The sequence below is a fragment of the Sarcophilus harrisii genome, chromosome 6 (genome assembly GCF_902635505.1).
Source record: "Sarcophilus harrisii chromosome 6, mSarHar1.11, whole genome shotgun sequence".
NCBI lineage: Eukaryota > Metazoa > Chordata > Mammalia > Dasyuromorphia > Dasyuridae > Sarcophilus > Sarcophilus harrisii.
This window is the reverse complement of record NC_045431.1, coordinates 176,062,083-176,078,442: the sequence shown is the minus strand read 5'-3', so window position 1 is coordinate 176,078,442 and position 16,360 is coordinate 176,062,083. Positions and strand designations below refer to the sequence as shown.

General features: G+C 40.5%; 1 protein-coding gene across 3 annotated transcripts in view; it reads left to right on the top strand.

The window, feature by feature from the left end:
* The window catches only part of RBPMS (RNA binding protein, mRNA processing factor), a 165,900-nt gene that overhangs the window by 41,672 nt on the left and 107,868 nt on the right, over positions 1–16,360 (top strand). The gene's annotated exons all lie outside the window — the stretch shown is intronic.

The following is a 16,360-nucleotide window of genomic DNA, read 5'->3' as shown; positions in this document are numbered from 1 at the left end:
TCTAAAACTTCCATTAAAGGCAAGATATCTCCTTTGACCTGTGGGGTATGAAGATTGCTCTTGATCTAAACACTTATTGCATGCAAAACCTTGGAATTGACCTCTTCCCTTCTCTCAGCCTCTGTTTACTCATCTGTAAAATGAGGAGTGGAATTAGGTGGTTCTCAGGTTCCTTTCAGCTCTTAAGTATGTTCTTATGACCTTAGAATCCAGGAGCTTCTCCTGAAAGACCCCTCCATTCCCCCCACCCCCCTTCTAGAATTGATTGTTAGTAGAACCAAGTGGCCTGTGTTCATTGTTGCCCAGCCCATTAAAATGGCTAAGAACCATGGGCATCAAAGGGAGCTGAGAATGTCTTTCTGGAAGAAAGAATGTTATGGGATTAGATCTGGAAGCCAGATACACTGGTTCCCCCTCTGGACACTGGGTGGAGTGATGAATTTTCTGTTGCAAGTGACTCATCATGGGGAGAGGGGAGAGGTTTTGAGGTCTGTTTTAGTGCTAAGATGGCTCCCATCAGTGGGATCTCAGATCAGCCTTCTATATGCAGAAACAGTCGTGTTGAGTCAGATTGTCAAAGTGGCCGAGTTTTATTTAGGCTGCTTAGTGTCTTAGGCCTTGTGAGAAAAATGTCAACTTGACTGTTCTATGTCATATTTGTTAGATTGGATTTTCCTGGAATTTCTGCCTAAATTATTAACTCAAATGCTTGGAAGTAGTTCTAGTTCCTGGAATAAAAACTGATGTTAGAAAAAAGGAAAGTGGAGGAGCATGTTTCCTTAGCAATCTCCTCCTTTCTACTTCCTTGAGAGGATGGAGGATAACCAATGGAAGCTTCCCTGATTCCTTAAGGCTTCTCAGCATCTTTAACCATTTCTTTCTTTCTATGTGCCACTGATCCCAAACTTTTCCACTTCCTTAGATCCTTGGCTCCTGGACTGTTTTCTGGCTTTTAGGCCACTCTCCCTTGCCATTGGCTTCTTTGCATCTGACTACAGATGTAGTCAAATCTCCCTGGCTAGGGGGAGGGAGGGAAAGATCTCCCCCAGATAAAAATATCTGGTCTTTACCTTGTGCTATCCAATCTTCACCCCTTCATTGTCAGATTATTGAAAAAGCTGGCTATAAATGCTGCCCCCATTTCCTCACTCCCTACTGTCTTTTCCACCCTTTCAATATAGTGTCTCTTTACATAATTCTGCTGAATCTATTTCTCATTGCCAGAGCCTCCCTTCTTTTTTTAGTCTTACTCCACTTTCACCATTTTGCAGCATTAGATACTGCTTCCCATGATCAGGATCTCTTTGGATCCCTCAGAGGAGATCTCCCTGTTCCCCTTTTACCTTTTCAAGCACTCAGACTCTTTTACTGGCTCCTGGTTCTTTTCCTGGTCTCCTAATAGGATGTTATGGATGTTTCCCAAGAGTCCGGCCTTGGCTCATTTCTCTCTTCACACCCTGTATGCCCACAGCTTCAACTACTACCTTCATGCAGATGCTTTTCAAATCTCCATCTTAACAAACAAACAAAAAAGGGGCATCTAGGTGGCGCAGTGCATAGAGCACCAGCCCTGAAGTCAGGAGAACCTGAGTTCAAATCTGAGCTCAGACTAATACTTCCTAGCTGTGTGATCCTGAGCAAGTTACTTGACCCCAGTTGCTTCAGCAAAACAAACAAATCTCCATCTTTAGTCTTGACTATTCTTCTGAGTGCCATACCTACATTTACCATGTCTTGTTTTATTGTATTTTTATGTTTTTGCATATTTATTTATTCATCCATCCATCTATTTTTTTCAAGATGAAATTTTATGAAGAGCTCTTGGCTTTATATCACCTAAATTTCCCCTTCCTTCCCGCACGTCTATCCTCTCCCTAAGAGCCAGCCTTTATAACAAAGAATTCTTTTCAAAATTATTTTTATCTATTTCATTAAAATTTCTCAATTATATGTAAAAAAGTTTTGAATTTCAAATTCTTTCATTCCTGCCTCTCTGCCCTCTTTGAGAAGGAGACAAAGAATTTTTTAAAAGCTGTGTCTTCCCATATCTCTTCTTTCTGACAGTATCTTTCAATAATGGTGTCTTTTCAGTGCTATCAACATGTGGTATAGTTCAGCCAAATACAAGGTCTCACATTCAAAAATATTTCCTTTTCTCCCATCTCAATTTGAGATTTTGGATAAGATCATGGACTTTCAGGTGTAGGAGAAATGAAATGTAATTTTTTTTCCCCCTCTGAAAATAGAACACAATTATTCTTCATTTGTAATTTTATTCATAGCAATAGGCAAAAGAATATGGTCCTTGTGAGCTGCTTGTAGTCATGGTGGGTTTTTTGTTTTTTGTTTTGGTAATTATAATTAGAAAATCATCAACTTCATTCACAGGTTTCAACCAAGCTTGTTCTCAGTAATTTTGCACCATTTACATGCTGCGAATAGTCACATTTGTGACTGTTACTCTTTCCATTTATTTTGTTGCAGTCCTTGGGTACATTGTTTTTCCAGCTCTATTTTTCTTTCCTTTGCCTCAGTTCAAGTATGTCTTTCTGTGCTTTTCTGTATTCCTCCTTTTCATCCTTTCTTACAGCAAGGCAATTTTCCATCACGTTCATGCCCTTTAGTTTGTTTAGCCATTCCCCAATCATTGGGCGTCTGCTTTGTTTCCATTTCTTGGTATAACAACATGGGCTGCTAGAAATATTTTGGTACATTTTCACCATCTTCTGAAAGAATTGATGGATGTGTTTGGTTTCAACCCAGCAGACACTGTGCTGTATAAACACCCAGTTTCACTCCCTATGAAATCTGTTCCCTGAAAACAGTTCTGTGCAACTGCCCGAGGGCATGATTGGGACAGATGGTGCATGTGTCATTCTCCATTTCTGTTTCTCATTGATCCTTACTGAAAGGACATGTCTTTTAACTGATGGTATGGCAGCAATATGGATTCTGTATGTCACACGACCAAGCTTCCTTGCCTTTCAGAGTTGGCTTTATTTAGATCTCTATAGTTTGTGGACAACTTGCTTTCCTTCCATTGATCATTTCTTCTTCTTTTTTTTAAATTAAAGCTTTTTATTTACAAAACATATGTATGGGTAATTTTTCCAACATTGACCCTTGGAACCTTTTGTTCCAAATTTTCCCCTCCTTTCCTCCCACCCCCTCCCCTAGCTGGCAAGTAGTCCAATACATGTTAAATATGTCTAAATATACTTTAGATCCAATATATGTATACATATTTCTAAGCTTCTTGTTGCACAAGAAAAATCCGATCAAGAAGAAAGAAAAAGAAAAGCTGAGAAAGAAAACAAAATGCAAGCAAATAACAACAGAGAGAGTGAAAATGTTTTGTTGTGTTCCACACTCTGTTCTCATGGTTCTCTCTCTGGGTGTAGATGGCTCTCTTCATCACTGCATAAATGGAACTGGTTTGAATCATCTCAGTATTGAAGAGAACCATCCCATTGGTCATTTCTTACAATACTGTGTTATTCTGTTTAATTCCTGTGGCATTCTTCAATTTCAACTCTTCTCCAGCTGTTGAGTGCCTTCAGTTGTTTGTTACGACCATGTGTTTTCAAGTTTCTGGTGCACCAGGCCCCACCAATTCAAGATAAATTTTCCCCCTTCCCCACATACCTTCTCTCTTTACACCCAAGTCACCCAATCTCTTACTTGGAAAAAATTGGGGTGACCCTTGACCCTTCTATCTTGTGGCTTTTCTTGTCTAATCAGTTTTCAGGCCCTTCCAGTGTGATGGCACTCACATCCATATCTCCCATCTTTCCAGGATTATTGTTGCTCTTCAGGGCCTCATTGATTACCTCCTGAACCATTGCAGCAGCTTCTATCCAGGACATCTATCTTTCCTTCTCTCCCCCTCTAATTCCTCCCTCATCCTCTCATTGGCTATAGCTTCCTTATGTTTACATGTGATCATGTCTCTTCTGTTCAGAAACATTTAGTGCTGCCCCATTGCCTATCAACTAAAGTTCTACCTATTCATTTCCTGAAATCCACAGCCCTTTGCCATCTGCTGAATACAGTAGTCTCAGGCCCCGAGTTTGAATCCTAGCTCTGCCATGTGTGATCAGGAACAGATCATTTTATCTTTAACCCTCAGTTTCTTCCTGAATAAAATAAAAGGATTGGACTAGGATGTTTTTAGTAGTCTTTCCCCAACATGAGATCTATGAGCCTTACTCTAACTTTATGATATTCTCTCATTATATTGCTTTACAGTTAACTAGATATGATGACTCTTGTCTCTTGAACATATCTTGTGATTATCCACCTCTGCCTTTCCTTATGTTTTTTCTTCATTCTTTGAACACTGTCCTTTTTCTTTCTTGCTCGTTCCACTTCTTCCAGCTTCTTAATGTCCAGTTCAGACGCTACCTTCCCAATGAAATCTATTCTGATCTCCCATAAATAACAACCAAATGCCTGAGAGTTCACTAAGTATCCTGTTTGGTGTTTCCTAATGCACATGTGTATAATTTTCAGTTCCACAATTCTCTTTGTGTCTTTCTCCTCTGGTAGATGGTGAGCTCCATGAAGTGGAGGATTGTGTCTTTTCTAAATCTTGTCTCCCTTCCCTTGTATTAAATGTAATGCTCTGTACATAGAAGGTAGTTAATAAATGCTTGTTGTCTTGATACATATGACATAAATGAATAACTTATCTTTGTCTTCGGTATATCTTGTGAGTAGATGTTAATGGAATTTTTGCAGAAGAAAGTGGGGTTTCTCTCCTGGATCTTTTCCTTTTTTCTCCGCAGTTTCACTTAGTGAACTCACCAACTCTGAAGGATTCAACTATCATGTCTTTATAAAGGATTTCCAGATCTACATATCCAGCCCGTCACCCCTGAGTTTCAGTCTGAAGTCACCCAATTACTGCTGGCCTATGTCTATCTTGACACGTCCTATTGGGATCTTAAACTTAGCATAGAAGTCTAAATTTATTTAGTCTAACTTTCTCTATGTTAAACATGCACCTTGTTCTGGTTCCCTTCCCTGACTCTTCCCCTCTCTCTAGTAAATGTGATAAGTTTGTAAGTAAGCAATACAATTGTGTGTGTGTGTGTGTGTGTGTGTGTGTGTGTGTAAAATAAATATATTAGGAAGCAAGATTGATTGCAAAGTCAGATTGATTGCTAAGAAGTCAATTATAGACTGTCCCATAGATTAAGGAACCATAATGGTTACTTGCAAATTGCTTCATAAATTCACTAAAATCCACGTTCTGAGACTATGCTAAATCAGGGAAGTCATTTGGCCCTATTGTCTATAATTCTCAGATAAGCTCCAGACAGTCATAGTAAGACCGATAGAACACCAAATGTATAGAAATGATGTGTATGTGTTACTGAACGAACCCAAGGCATGGGTAAGAATTAGTCTGTCTTCTACAAAAACCCTACAAAATGAGAGCCCAAACTCTGCCACAGATTGTGCTGCTTGAATGATCCTAACATTAATCCATAGTTACGTAAGTGACTCTCTGTGCCCTTCTCCAACTCTGTTTTTTCCCTGCTGGCCTCCTTCCACCATTATATCCCTATCTTTAAATCATCTATCTAGCTTTTCCCCCTCTCTTCTCCGGCACACTGTTTGTCTCTGTATTCTCTGTTTATTAAAGCGTGATTGCTTTACTCCCTGCTTGCTGTCATTGTGGTTTTTCCTGATGAGTATCCAAGGCACTGGGTGTGCCTGCCCCCTCTCCCTCCCCAAGAATGACCTCCTTATACTTCCTCCCATTCCTTTATTTCATCAATTAGTTAGCAATTCACCCTCATTTTACAAGTGAGGAAACAGGTTTGGGGAGAGGAAATGGCTTGCCCAAAGATACACATATCAGAAGTGAGACAGATCTAAACAGAATTTTTTATCTTGCCTTTAAACTTAATTTTCCCAATTTCTGTTGACAACACCACGGTCCCCAGAGTCATCTTTCAGACTTCCTCCCCATATCCAATCAGTTGCCAAGTCCTATTGTTTCTGCTACTAAACTATCTCTGACATTTATCCTCCTTTCCTCTCACCTGGACTTTGGCAATAGTTTCCTTGCTTCCATTTTCTTCCTTTTCTAGTCTGTCCTGAATTGATAGCTATTCCTAGAACACTGATCTGACTACATGCATACACATACACAGACCATCATACATATTCATTCTGTCTCTCTGTCTCTGTCTGTCCCTGTCTCCCTGTCTCTCTCTCTCCCTCCCTCCCTTCACAAATCTTTAATGGCATCTTCTTGCTTCTAGGATAGAATGCAAGTCCTCAATCTAGAATTGGAAGTCCTTTACAATCTGGCTTTTCACTGATGTTTCTAGTTTTCTTTCATCATATTTAGATGATTTTCATTCCAGTCTAATTGATGTGTTATATGTTCATTCACAATATTCCATCTCCCACCTCCAAACTTTTGCATGCGTGGTCCCCCACATCTATGGCACATTGCTGTGCTCACTTCTACCTTTGACTCCTTCAGGGTACAGCTCAGGTGCTCCTTCCCAATTCACCTTCCCAGCTCCCTCAGTTACTGGCACATTCTTCATCTGGATATCTCTTTGTACTTACTTAGTGTATCTCACACATGTGCATTAGGAAACACCAAACAGGATGCTCAGTGAGCTCTGAGGCATTTGATTGTTACTTTGGGGAAATCAGAACAGCTTTCATGGGGAAGGTAGCATCTGAACTGGACATTAAGAGGCAGGTAGAAGTGGAACGGGCAGGAAAGAAAAAGCAAAAGGGAAAAAATGCAAAGAAAGGCAGAGGTGGATAATCACAGGATTATGCTCAAGAGACAAAGAGTCATCATGTCTGGCTAAGTAGAGTATGAACTCCTGGCAGGGCCAGCTTCAGTTTTGCTTTGTATTCCTAGCTCTTAACATCAGATGTATGAGTTTGTTAGCAGTTACAGAACTTGTGTTGAGAAAATGGAAGACTAGTGTATATCACTAATAGCTTCCAAATTTAATTTAGTTTATTTTAATTTAGTAGCTGTTTCCACATTTAATGTCTTAAGACAATTGACTGGGAGGGAAGTGACTTATCCAGAGTCATACAGGCAATATATGGCATTGCTAGCATTTGAATTCAGGTCTTCTTGAGCCTACCTCTCTCTGTCTACTATACTCAGGCTGTCTTTCTCTTCATACATAGGAGGTGTTGAATAAATATATGATGGATTCATTGAGATGCTTGGGGGCTGTATAATTGATGAGCAAGACAGTTGGCCCTTACTTACTTGTGGGACCACAGGTATATCTCTGCCCCTCTCTGGAGCTCAGTTTCCCCATTTTCCAAATGAAGGATTTGGCCTGGAACCTTGCAGAGGCCCCGTGTAGCTCTGTGTCTTCTCATTATTGACTTGATTCTCCTGCTGAGAATGGGGAGCATTTTTTAAGAGTTGTCCAAGGAGGTGGTGGGCTGCGGGCTCCTGGGGATTTATTCCTTCTTTAGTGGTGATGAGCATCTCCTGGAGATGCTAACAGCAGTTCATTGGGATCAGCTTCTTTCTTCTCTGGAAAGTTTCCTCTTTGCCATGAGCAAATAAGTGACTTAAGCCTTCATATATTCCAGTGCTTTGTGATTTATCAATGCTAATATTCTGTCCAGTGGTATAGATGGCAGCCCATCCCTGCCTGTCTGTCCCCTGTGAGCCCCTCAAAGAGTGAGCTGATTATTTAAATGTTCAAGGTGAGCATTTACTCCTCAGAAATGGGCAAATGCTTCATATTGGGAGCAGTTCAGTGGTGAAGTGGATAGAACACTGGACTTTGAATCAGGAAGACTCATCTTCCTGAGTTCAAATTCAGCCTTAGACACTCACTATGTGACTCTGAGCAAATCGTTTAACCATGTTTGTCTGTAAAAATGAGCTGGAGATGGAAATGGTGAACTACGCCTGTATCTGCCAAGAAAACCTCAAAATGGGGTGACAGAGAATCAGATATGACTAAAACAACTGAACGACACATATTAGTGCTTTTGTTTATCGTTTTGTTGATTGTTTAGACCTAAGAAAGTGATGGTGAAAATGTTAATTAACCTTCAAAGTGAGTCCCAGGCATATTTTTTCCCTTGGAGAGCTAGTTGTTAAACATTTACCAACATACCCACTGCATGGGAATCTTGTCCATGTCCTCCATGAATATGCAGCAGTGAGTCTACCCAGCATGCTGGAGCTTTCAGGCTGTCAGGCTTAAAGAATAGGAGAAAAATTAGAATCAGTCATTTTGCTGTCACTTTGATTGGATCTCAGAACTGATGAATGTCTCTGAACTTTTTCAGGCTAAGGCCACCTGGGCTTTTAGTCTCCCAGAGCTGATTCTCCTTGCTTCAATGGCCAGAAAAATGGGGGGCCAAAAGGAACTGGAAGCTGAGTGTATGTCCATTAGTTGGGGTGAATCAAGTTCTATAAGAAACGACCAGCAGGATGATTTCAGAAAGGCCTGGAGAGACTTACTTGAACTGATGCTGAATGAAATGATCAGAACCAAGAGAACATTGTGCACCGCAATAAGATTATGTGATAATCAGCTCTGATGGATGTGGCTCTTCAACAATGGGGTGGTTTGGACCAATTCCAGTAGATTTGTGAATGAGAGAGTCATCTGCATCCAGAGAGTGGACTGTGGGGACTGAGTGTGAATCAAAGCATTGTATTTTCACTTTTGTTGTTGTTGTTTGCTTGCTTTTGCTTTTTTTTTTTTTTTTTCTTTTTTTCTTCTTTGATCTGATTTTTCTTGTGCTGCATGATAAGTATGGAAATATGTATAGAAGAATTGCACATGTTTAATAGATATTGTGTTACATTACTTGCTGTCTATGGGACAAGGTAGGAGGGACAAAAATTTAGAACACAAAGTTTTGCAAGGGTGAATGTTGAAAACTATCTTTGCATGTATTTTGAAAATAAAAAAACTATTATAAAAAAAAAAAGAAATGGGGGGCCAAAAGGGGATAAGAGGTTACCTCCCCTTGTGGCCCTTTGCTGCCTGAGCTGGAAATAGAAATGTTGTTTTACTTCCTTGGCCACAAGGTGTTGGTTCTCATTGAAGACTCATTGACTTTAGGATTGTAAATCCATTACAGATAATTCAGTCCAATCCCTTATAGAAGGGAAACACTGGGGAAGGGACTTGGCAAGGAGAGGGTAGATTATTTGATAGATCTTGCTCTAACAAGTCTGGATGATTACATGTGATTATGAGTGTCCACAATTCTTTTTTAGGCCTCCTATCGGGGGGTGGTGATGGGATGGGGGAAAGCCTTTAACATCCTTGCTTTTAATATAACTGATTTCAAACCTGAGTGTTTAGATTTTGAGCCTGCCATTAATGAGTTACATTTACCTAATTTGACATACTCCAAAAGCAGATGTATTTGTATATTGGAAATAGGATTTTGAGATTATTTTAGACATATTAACCAGAGATATGTTTCTTCCTCTACAGTCTCATAGTACCCCTTAAGTCAGCAGAGTGGCAGTCCCTTCTCTCGTGTTTTTGGTTCTGAGCCTTCTAAAATGGCTAGAACAGATTGAGTTTTTGATGGTTTTAAGCATTCCCCCACTCCCATCATATCTTTGCCCTTTATTTTTGCCCTCACATGTCCTAATCTTAGCCTGACTGTCTAGTTCCTGGTTGAAGGCACCCTGGCTAATAATGGCTGGGATGTTTGCTTTGGCAAAGGATGCTGGGATGATGTCCCGAGGTGTTCTGAATACCCTTAGCTGGGCTGCTCAGTCTCCAGTGTCTTTCTCCCCACAGTGCTTCCTTAGGCTGAGTTAGAGAGAGACAAATAGAGGCAAATGAAGAGAAGAGACAGAAAAGCTGGCTTTGTGAGATTGCTTCAGTGAGTGGGATTTCCCAGAGGAATCTGGAGGAGGCTGGGAGTTGCCATTTATACTGACAGTCTGTTTTGGTTCCGCAGCCAGCTTTCTAGAGCCGGCACTAACTTGGACTCATCACATTTCTCTTCTGCCTCCCCTCCTGAAGGGCTTCAGAGGCATGGATTGGTCCCCCCAGCCCACACCCCTCACATTCTCTCTGGAGGAGATAAGACCCAGCCCTGGGACTCCTTCCCCACCTTGCTGTGTCTTTCAGACAATGTGAATCACAGCACAGTCCAAAAGTCTGAAGGAGGCTGTGTTCGGGGTTCAAGCTGATGCTGTGTGAGTGCAGACAAGTCACGTCACTCCTAGATTTTGTTGCTACATTGTGAAAAGGAGGACATTGAATCACATGACCTCTGCTGTGTCTAAATAAGCTCTCTGGCTAGAGATTGATGGACCAAAATTAGGACCTTGACTAAATTAGGAACTGAACAAATATCTCCTTACTCTAGGCTCTGTCTTCTAGGCAGATTAGCTCTTTGAGGACTTTGCTGTTGTCTCAGAAAGGGCTCCCTTTCTCCACCCTGACATACACAAGCACACACTCACACATTTTGCCATGTCCGATTTCAGTTTACTAAAAAGATTAAAACACCTCCTGATTCTCCAAGCTTACTTCCAGCTCTACTGGCTATTTGTTAAAAGGAATATGCTGTGGCCTGACTTGGCTGTGTAAATGGAGTCCTGAGGCCTTTCCTGGATGGTCTTTGTGAACTGTCACACGTGGCTGAAAAAAGTCCATTACCTGGCAGGCCCGAATCGGCCCTGGGACAGAACTCTAAACCAGCTTATTCTGTCCCCTTGTCAGGAAACGCCAAAATGAGCCTATCCTATTCCTATTATCAATTGTAATTGCACATAAAAAGGTCAGCTTTCCCAGACTGTCTTATTAGCAGAGTTAAGATAGTCATAATGTGAACTCTTATCATCAATCATAATCACGTCCGTTTTCTCAGACTGTCTTGATAACAATCTAATGACATGAAGTTGGATCTTAATAAGCTCACCTGGCCTCTATTGGTAATAATTCTACCCATTCTGTCTCCAACCTCTGAGACTCTCTTAATTAGTAAATCTTTAGATGAGTCTTTTTTTTTTTTTATTTAAAAAAAATCTTTTAAAAAATTTTTTAGATTAGCTTTGCAACCCAGTCACAGCTTCTTGATTCCCTCTCTGATCTCTCCCCAATTCCTCTCACACTACTCCCCTTACCCCTTGACTCTGTCCTCTCCTTCTCTTCTCTGAGAGTTTAAAGATTCTAGAACATAGAATTAAGCTGCTTAATCATCATGATTCTGCCTTGCCTAGTTATAATTGTTAAATCCATGATAATGGGTTTATACTTATTATGTTATTGTATGTTATATAATAATATAAAAAATAAAAATATAATAAATGGCAAATCTTTATTACCTGTGATTGTTTCATGTCCTCATGAATCATTATGCTCTCCCAAATCTATTTCATATTTCTACTTCATATTATCACTTCAGAATGACAATAATTTTATTATTTATTGTCATAGCTAGCATTTATGTAGAACTTTCAGGTTTGAGAAGTGCTTTACAAATATTATCTTAGTTGATTCTTACAACAATCTTTGGAGGTAGGTTTTGTTATTATTTCCCATTTTACAGATGGAGAAACTGAGGATGGCAGGGATGAAATGACCTGCCCAGAATCACACTGCTAGTCAGTGTCTGAGGCATAATTAATGTTTTTCAGGCCCCAGGTCTAGTGTTTCATCCCTTGCCCCACCTAGGCTTATTAGCTGGTTCACTTGTTGGTGTTTCTACTTCCCTGGCAAGGTTTCTGAGAGCCTAGGAGTGTCCTCCACACCCTACCTGTTCTGTCTCTAGGGCAAAGAGAATCATAATACTCATAGTATATCTCTACCTATTCAGTGCTATGAATGTTAGAAGATCCAGACAAATGATAGGGCACTTACCTTCTTGGAGTTTTCACTCTCTTGGGGCCATATATTCTGCATACATGTAAATATGGAATATTTGAAGGTAGGGCTAATGTGGCAACCTCAGTGTCCCATGGGGGTGGGTCAAGGGCATTTGAGCTGAGCCTTGAAAGGAAAATTCTGACTGGTGGAGGTGATGAGTGAAAGCCTTCCAGCCATAACAAGAGCCTGAGTGCTGAAGGACTGGGGAAGGTAGGCTAGAACTAGCTTGTCTAGGTCTCTTGGTACCAAACAGAAGAGTCTAGTTGTCCTAGCAGCAATAGGGAGCCCCTGGAGGTTGGTGAGCAGGGGAGGGGCAGGGTCAACCCTGAGCTTTTTAGAATTCCAGTTGAGCAGCTGTGTATACAGTACTTTTTTGATTTATAGTGCTCATCAAATCTATAAACATTTACTAAGCACTATTATGTTCCAGGCACTGTGTTGAGCCTTGAGGATAGAAAGGCAAATATTAATCCCTTCTTTCAAGGTACTCAATGTCTCATGGGAGAGAAAATTTGCAAATACTTGTGTGCAAACACGATCAAGAAAAAATCAATTGGTGAAATCTGCGAGGAAAGGTCCTTGCACTAAGGAGTACTGGGAGGGACTTCCTCTAGAAGGTGGAATTTTAGCTGAGACTTTAGAGAAGCCAAAAGGTGGAGATAAGTATTCCAGCCTTGGGAGACAGCCAGCGAAAATGCTGTCCGGAAATGGAGGGTCTTGTGGATGACTTACTGGCAGGGCCGATGTCCCTGGATTGTGACATATGGGGACAGGGTAAAGGGAAGAAGACTGGGGAAATAGAAGGGGCCAGCCTAGGAGACCCCAGGTTAGGGGCTTTGTAAGCTAATCAATCATAGGGTTTTATTTAGGATCCTGTTGGTGATAGGGAGCTTTTGGAGTTGGTTGAATGGGGAAAGAGGGTCACACTTTCACATTGGCCATTGGAGGATTAATTGGAGTCTGAGTTAAAGTTAGATATAGCTTCCTTCTTCCAGTGAGGGGGACATTACTGGGAGGTAAAGATGGCCCTGAGTTGTGGCAGGCCATGGGACATGAAGAGTCCAGAGGATCCCCAGCTGCATTTCTTTGCCTCAAGAGACACTGATGAAGCCATGGGATTAACATGTTCTGCTGTGTAGGGATTAACTGCTTTGTGCTGGAATATTCTGGGTCAACTGGCCCAAGCTCAAGGCAGCTGAAACTTGTCCCAAAGCTCCTTGGTTTCTTCTTTTCTTAGAAACCACAGACACAAGTGGAAGTATTGCTTTTGCCTTTGAGAACCCGCTTTCACTCAGATGATCTCCTGGTCCTACATATTCCCCTTCCCTTCCCTGTTCCTAGTAGAATGTAAGTTTTTTTTTTTTTTTCTTTTTAACACTTTAAAATAGGGTGTTTTTTTTTTTTTTTTTTATTAGTTCTGTATCCATACTGAATAATAATAAATTCTCAGCTACATGGAATGGAAAATTTTCAGAGTAGATAACAGAGGAGATCAAAATCATGTAGAATTTCATCAAGTAGGCGTTCAAAGAGCCTACAAGATAAGTTTCCTAGAATGTAAGTTTTTGAGGTCAGTTTGTCTTTGTATCCTAAGCACAGTGCCTGGCACATAGGAGGTGCTTAATAAATGTTCGTTGGATTGGATTCGAGGGAAGAAATGATTATTATTAAATGCCAGCTAAATTCCAGGCACTGTCCCAAGGGCTTTATGTATATTATCTCATTCAGTTTCTGCAGTAATCCTGATTGGCAGTAAAAGTCATCACCAGGGACCAACTTTTCAATTTCATTTAAGATGTATTTTTAAACAAATACTTCATTTCTTTCTTAAATATGTTTATTAAAATGTTTTGCTTTTCTTTTACATTTCACAATATAGTCCCTTTCCCTATCAGTTGGGCAGCTAAGTGTTTCAGTAGATGAAGCACTTGGATCTGGAGTCAGGAAAACTGAGTTCATATATGGCCTCTGATATTTAGTAGGTGAGAGTTAAAAAATCATTTAACCCTGCTTGCCTCAGTTTCCTCATCTGTAAAAATGACCTAGAGAAGGACCACTCTAGTATCTTTTTTCAAGAAAACCCCAAATGGTGTCATGAAGAGTTGACAGTATTGAAATGACTGAACAACTACCACCCTAGAATCAGAAAGCGTTCTTTAGTCTGCTGACCCCTGTTGTTTAGGTCTGGGGGTACTCAGATGGAAAGAGGCCACTGTTGCCAATCTTGCTGGTGATGAGGGTTTGTCTCCAAGCTTACTTGGACTTCTTCTGAGTCTGAGGTGGGTATCATTCCCAGCCTAGCTCTATGGCTCTCTATAACCTGGGACATCTCCATCCCTTGGAGGACCCTCCCTTGGTAACTTGTCTTTTAAGCTGCTGAAAGTTTCATTGACTCATCAACTCAAGTACAGAAAGAAACTCAGAGATGTGTCTAGTTTTCACTGGAGTTTAACAGCCTGTTCTAGAACCTTGGTGTTAACAAAGATTTTTATTTTCAAAACACATGCATAGTTTTCAACATTCACCCCTGGCAAAACCTTGTTCCAGAGTTTTTTCTCCCTCTCTTTCCTCTACCCCCTCCCTTAGATGGCAAGTAGTAAATGTTAAACGTGATTTTTCTATACCTATTTCCATAATTAACATGTTGCAAAAGAAAAACCAGATCAAAAAAGGAAAAATAAATGAGAAAGAAAACAAAATGCAAGCAACAACAGCAACAACAACAACAAAAAAAAAAATGGGGAAAAAAAGTGATCCACACTCGGTCCCCACAGTTCTCTCTGGGTGCAGATAATAATTGGAACTGGCCTGTATCAGCTTGTGTAGCTAGTATTCTTAAGATTTCAAAGGACCAGACCACAGGGTTGCCTTTCTGGGTGTGTGAGAGGGATGATTCTTTCAGGGAGATAGTACCAGTTATTACCATTTCCCAGGCAGATCTCCAATATCAAGGAGGCAAAAGGGTCTGTAGCTCAGTGGAGGAGTGTGTTTGAGAGAGGTGGAGGCCCTTTTTTTAAATCCATGAGCAAGGTTTATCTGACATTTCTCTTTTCTTAATTTCTGCGAAACATATCACAGATAAGTTCTCTGTGATCTCCGAGCCCTGGCAGTATGCATGCTACCTGCTTCCATGTTACAGATAGCAGTGAAATGAGATAGCCCTTGTTTGTCAGTATGGGGTACGGTCCAAGAGACAGGGGACCACAGATGCAGCTGCCGTGTGTTTGTGTGCATGTTGTGAATGCATGCTTGTTCTTTCAAGGCATGACCATCCTTATGTGAGAACAGTCAAAAATGTAAATTGCCTCAGCTTAGCCAGAGTTCCTTGTCTGACTTCTTAATGTATTGTGATCGTATCTTTTGAAGCAATAAAAGATGGCAAAAAACATGTATGTTTGGAGACAAAGTATCTGAGTTTTCATCCTAGCTTTACTGCCCAACCCCAAGCCAGGGCTAGGTGGTGAGGCAGATAGGATGTTGTATCTGGAGTCAGGCAAGCTTGGGTTCAAGTTCTGCCTTGGACATTTCTGTAAACTTAGGTCAGTTACTTTGCAAAATAAGGATAGTAATAGCACCTAATATTCAGTGTTAGGAAGATCAAAGGAGGTAATATGTCAAGTATTTTGCCAACTTTGAAGAGCTACAAATGCTATAATAATAGTGTTATAACACAATGCAAATTAAAGTATTGTGTAACATTATATGATATGATATTATTATTAATATTATTATTATTATCCTAAGGTAAAGCAATTTATGTGTGTCATCTCCTTTGGTCCTCACAGCAACACTGAGCAATAGAGCTCTCCTCATTTTATGGTTGAGGAAACAGGCTGACAAAAGTTTAAGTGATAGGGTTGAGAATACTAAGGACATTGAAGCCCAACTCTTTGAAGCTTTTCAAAATCTGTGTAGTTTATATTCAATATTGGAGCAAAATGAGACACTCATAGATCATTCAGCAGTTAAAAGGAGGTTTACATAGACGTAGCAAGAGAACGGCAATTAAACGAGTTTGTTCTCCAGTTTGTTCTTTTTAACTAATTCTCCTAACTCTGAGTTGCCCTTTTGTCATCTGACAGCCAAAGCCTCTGAGTTAACTCCAAGAGCTCCTCATGTTTATTTTGTAGTCAATCAATCAGGAAGTACTGTCCAGAGTTTCAATACCTTTTAAAGAAATTTTGCACCAGTAAAGCTGGTGGGACCCCTCTTGCTTTGTATTCAGATTTCCTATGCCACTTGTGCTGTATGCCTTTTCATAACCCTTGAGTTGTCAGTCACTAATTGATAGGTTATTGTGGTGACCCATGATTTTAGAGTCATGAAACTGCCCCCAAAGATAATCGTTTCAACAAAGATAGGAATCTGGGGTCAGAAGGAGGTTTGCTGCATCCAATTCCCCTTTGATGTCATCTTCCAGCAGTGTTTATTAAGCCAGTCTTTCCCAGATCAGCCCTTCTCCCTCTGGCCATGCTCAGTATTCCCAGAAG